Genomic DNA, 5,885 nt, shown 5'->3' with positions numbered 1-5,885 from the left:
CATGTTTGTTCTAACATATCATCTAACAATTCCCTCCATTCATTTTTTTCTCCTTATTTCTTTTCCTTTCAAGTAACAGTATCTTCAACAATCGTTCGGCTGTTCAGAAACTTAAAAATCATGAGACGATTCTTAAAGGATAGGAACTAACATTGATCACACAGCGTGTAATCCCACATCTATATACTGGCAAATGGTGGCACAAACACCATAAAATCTCAGCTTGCTTTGTAGCCATTCTGGATTGCTGAGTTCTAGGCAAGTAAGAGCTGGTCCTTCAAAGCACCAAAAGAAAGAGAGGAAGGAAGGAAAGAAGGGAGGTGGGCAGAGAGGGAGGGAAGAAGGAAGGAGAGGGAGGGAGGGAGAGAGAGAGAAAGAAAAAGAAAGAAAGAAAGAAGAAAGGAAGAAAAAGAGAGAAAGAAAGAGAAAAAAAGAAAGGGGGAGAGAGAAGGAGGGAGGGAGGGAGAAAGGAAGGAAGGAAGGGAAGGAAAGAAAGAGAAAGAAAGAGAGGGAGAGTGAGGGAGGGAGGAAGGGAGGGAGGGAGGAAAAGAAAGAAAGAAAGAAAAGAGAAATAAATAAAGAAAGAAAGAAAGAAAGAAAAGGAATGGAGGGAGGAAGGGAGGAAAGAAGGAACAAAAGAAAAGATTTTGGCAGAACACTTTCTAAAATGTAACTCAACCGCCCCTGCTTTCTTAAAGAGTGGAGGAACTTTATTTAACTTCTTATTTTTTTCTTTTTTTGGTTGTAACATTATCACAAAAAGAACTGATTTCACTGCTATCGGATAAAAAGTAATAGGTTTAGGCCATGGTTGGGGGGAGAGAGAGAGAGAAGTGAGAGACAAAGACACACACACACACACACACACACACACACACAGAGAGAGAGAGAGAGAGAGGAGGGAGAGAAATATTTGCCTGCACACCTGAGAGGTCCCAAATTACTGTGCCTTTTGGAATTCTTGTGCCTGTCTTTCACATTTTTTTTCTGTTGCTCTCTTCTTTGGGCCATCAGCAGTTACTTCTTGTTAGTGTGCAAGACTATGCAAAGCCTTCTCCCTAATGCTGATTTTCTATTTCTAAATTGCTGTGGGCATAGAGAAACTCACACTGGTTAAGGATATGTGTGCAATAAACATAAATGCTTTTCAAGTCAGGAACTGAGGGCTGGTTCTTCTCTGAGAAAAGCGTAAGAAAAGTGTCTCTCAAGTGTTGTTTTATTTTTTTAAAAATGCATTGTTTCTAAGCTATTTTCTAGATATGTGAGGCTAGCAATGGCTCAGTTCTATGTAAATAAAAATATATATTAAGTATTGTCAACCTACCCGCCCCACCCCTGGCAGAGATTGCTTACTCAAATGCTTACATTCGGATGATATATATCTTTCTTGCCCTGAAGTTTTGAAAATTTTAATAGCTCCATGGATTGAACTGACATGAGAGAAAAATATTTCAAGTCTCTTTTAGAATTTTTATGCTCATAAAAATGTTCCCAGTGTATCAAAGGCAAGTTTGATCTCAGAGAAGTCATGTTCTCCAAAATCTATCTCAGGTGCTATCTCCCTATTGATGACACTTTCCTCTTTTCCCAATTGGTTTATAAAACTCATTTTCCAAGTGGGCAAAGGACATGAATAGACACATCTCAAAAGAGTACATGCAAGTGGCCAACAAACATATGAGAAAATACTCGATATCACTAACCATCAGAGAAATGCAAATTACAACCACAATGAGATACCATCTCACACCAGTGAGAATGGCTATTAAAAAGTCAATAGGCTGGGGGTGGTGCCTCAAGCCTGTAATCCCAGCACTTCGGGAGGCCGAGGTGGGCGGATCACGAGATCAGGAGTTCAAGACCAGCCTGACCAATATGGTGAAACCGCGTCTCTACTAAAAATACAAAAATTAGCCAGGCCTGGTGGCGTGTGCCTGTAGTCCCAACCACTCGGGAGGCCGAGGCAGAAGAATCACTTGAACCTGGGAGGTGGAGGTTGCAGTGAGCTGAGATCACACCACTGCACTGCAGCCTGGGAGACAGAGCGAGACTACGTCTCAAAAAAAAAAAAAAAAAAATCAATAAATTACAGCTCCTGGCAAGGATGTGGAGAAAAAGGAATGCTTATACACTGTTATTGGGAATGTAAATTAGTTCAACCCCTATGGAAAACAGTATGGAGATTTCTCAAATAACTAAAAATAGAACTACCATTTGACCCAGCAACCCCACTACTGGGTAACTACCCAAAGGAACAGAAATCGCTATGTCAAAAAGACACCTGCACTTAGATGTTTATAGTTGCACTAGTCACAATAGCAAAGAGGATGGAATCAACCTAAGTGCCCATTCCTGGTGGGCTGGATAAAGAAAATGTGGTACCATGGAATATTATGCAGCCCTAAAAAAAGAATAAAATCATGTCCTTTGCAACAATATGGATGCAGCTAGATGCCATTATCCTAAGTGAATTAACATAGAAACAGAAAACCAAATGTCATGTTCTCACTTATAAATGAGAGCTAAACAATAGGCATACGTGGACATAAAGACAGAAACAGTAGACACTGGGGATTCCAGAAGGGGAGACAAAGGGAGTGGGGTAAGGGCTGAAAAACTACCTATTGGGTACTATGTTCACTATTGGGGTGATGGATTCAATAGCAGCCCAAACCCCAGCATTATGCAACATACCCTTCTAACACCTGCACAAGTATACCCTGAGTCTAAAATTTTTTTTAAGTTAATTTTTAAAAAACTCATTTTCCATGACTGGTCATTTCTGTTTAAGATTCTGTTGGTCAAAACTGCTATCTAGGCAGTTGCCAGTCCTTCAGGATTTCCAAGCAGAAACCATAATGAGTATTAAAAATCAGTGGGCTGGGAGCTCTAAGTCCCCAAACACATTCACAGTCAACCATGTGATGTTCCTCATTGACAACCCACAAGCAGAGGCAAGCTGCGGGGTGCCGCCTGACCAGAGCAGATTGCAGCCAGGCTGGCCTTCCTGAAAGATACACACACTGGTCCCTGGACCCTGGGACGCCCCCGCTCCCCCGACTGTTTATGTTTGCTGTCACACACTGAACAATCACGCGGTACACTTCACAGTCAGCAAGTTTATCTTGAGTTAAAGTTTGACCAGTAGAAACCAAGTTGTGTTTACCCCCGTTCTACAGCAAGTCATGTGCAAATAGCACCTGTGAACATTTTTCAGCACACATTCTGTACTCCCTCCATGGTTTTCATGGCAATGAATGTTGCGGGGAAAGCCAGTAAGCGTCAAAGCTTTGGCAAATGTTAAAATCCTCTCCGGAAATGGTTCACAATCACTGACATCAGGGTGCATGGGTCATGACCATCTTTGTCGTTAGAGCACATTCCCTCTTCCCCAAAATGCAAATTCAACCCAATAACCCTTCTACTAAACAGACTAGAAACTCTGAATGCTGTGACAAATATTTTCTCACTGTAATAAGAATACTCTACACTTACATGTTTTTTTTAATTGTTAGAATTTAAAAGGATTTTATAGACTGGATTTCACAATACTTTCCAACTGTTGTATTTCATATTTATGCATTGGTCACAATGTGTTAAGCACTATTCTAAGTGCTTTCAAATATTATTAATTCATTTATTCCTCCTAACAACTTTGTGAGATAAGTACTATTATTACCTCATTTTACAGATCTGCAAACTGAGGCACAAAGAGATTCAGTAATTTGTCCAAGGTTACATGCATTGCTAGTAAGTGGTAGAGCCAGTGAGTTGAACCCAGGCCCAGACAAAAGCAAGTATATACCCATTTTCCATGCTGCCTTACTACATAAATGTAAGTATTGGTAATACTCTCTTTTTTTCCAAATAAATTGAAGAGAAGCTGATTTTTAAAATATTTACTATATTAGTTTGCTAGGGCTACTATAACAGAGTACCCTAGACTCAGTGGCTTAAACAATAGAAACTTATTTTCTCACAATTCTGGTGGCTAGATGTCTGAGATCAAGGTGCCATCAGGGTTGGTTTCTCTTGAGGCCTTTCTCTTTGCCTTATAGATGGCCACCTTCACCAGTTCATCTTACACAGATTTCACCCTGAGTGCATCTGTATCCTAATTTCCTCTCCTTAAAAAACACCAGTCATATAGGATTAGGGCTCACAGCAATGACCTCATTTGAACTTAATTACCTCTTTAAGACCCCGTCTCCAAATAGAGTCCCATTCTGAGGTTAGTGGGGTTAGGGGTTCAACATATGAATTTTGGGGGACACAATTCACTATAACGTCTACTACATGGTCATAATGTGCTAGCTACTATATGAAATGTCAAAATGTTGAGCTCCAAGTTCTTTAAGAAGGCACAGTATTCATCGTGGACATTTATTTGAATGACAAAGTTGACACGGCTCTTGTTTCTTTCTAGAAGGTTGACTTGACCATGCTCTCCAATGTGAAGTGGGTACTATGACCAAGGCATAGTGCTTGCCACTGTTTTACCTTGACTTCCTCACTTCGTACACCAAGGATGAGAAACTATTCATCTCTCTCTATCGTCTGTGTTTCATCTCTCTCTCTCTCTTTATCATCTGTCTTTCATCCATGTAGCTATTTATGTATCTACTGATCTGTCTAACTATCTATATGTCAATCAGTCATCTCAATGGACCACAAATTAAGGAATGAAGTAGTCATCTTGTTAGTATGTGTGTCTTGGGCATGTCTTTAAAAAGACTCCATTTTAGCTTTCTCATTATAAAATGCGTCTCTTAAGCCAACTGTAGAAAGTAAGACTTAGTATAAAGGGAAGGAGCTTTATGGCAGGAAATCTAAGGTAAGCCATCTTTTATGACTAGAAGTAAATCCCTGGGTACAGGGAAAAATCAGAGATGTGGAAATAATAGGCGTGTGTATATGTAAGTATGAGATATTCATCTCACAGCGCCTGTCATGTAGGAGGTGATTTAAAATTATTAAAGGAAGGAAAACAGTATCCTGTCCCAGTTTTTTCCAACAAATGTCATAAACAGATACCTGCAATGATTTAGGTCCCTACAATGATTAAGCACATGTAACACTATAATTTTACTTCTCATATAAAAGCAAATATTATCCTGCCTCTCCTACTTCTAATTCCCCAAGGAGAGCATGTCCTTCTTAACTGTGTTCATCACTTCTGCAATTACTGTGAATGTGGAAGTGCTATTTAAATAAATTTTAGAGCATTATACGAGTGTTACCATGAATGTTAGCCACTCCTTTCCCTTCTTTTGGTTTTGAATCCCAGGAAACTAAAAACAAAATTGGACACTAGTGAAATGAAGTTGCCAGGATAATGCTGAGTAAACTATGGCAATCCTTTGTTAACCCTAGTGTTGTAATAATGAGGTTCAGCATTTGTTTTTTAAAATTTCAAAATCTGTGATCTTTTAGCAGATGTTGGGCTCAGTTCAATATCCTTCACAGTGATGACTTTCCTTTCCTGTAGGTTATGCATGCCATGATTGAGGAACTGCCTGTGTTCTACCCTTCAATGAATGGATAGAAATGTAGATCCAGAAAAAAAAATGTGCCCTTAAGTTCCTCAATATTTTGGGAAGTTGCCAAGTGGTTACTGTAGTAGATTACGGCATTGTTTGCAATTATTTGTCCTTTCTCCTTTAAAAGGGTTATATATCCCTGCCTTAGACCCCTTATAAGTAAGTGTACTTCCCTGTCCCTATCAGGCTTGCTCATGTGATTTTCAATGGCCAATGACATATGAGTAGACAAGGTATATGCCACTTAGGAGCAGAAGCTTTAAATGTGATCATGTGGTTCCACTTGGTCTCTTGCTCTTCTGCCCTGTTCCAAGAGAAAAGCATATTCCAGATAGGAGCTGCTCC

This window comes from Pan troglodytes, chromosome 1, assembly GCF_028858775.2.
Source record: "Pan troglodytes isolate AG18354 chromosome 1, NHGRI_mPanTro3-v2.0_pri, whole genome shotgun sequence".
In the NCBI taxonomy this organism is placed as follows: Eukaryota; Metazoa; Chordata; class Mammalia; order Primates; family Hominidae; genus Pan; species Pan troglodytes.
This window is presented reverse-complemented; position numbering follows the sequence as displayed.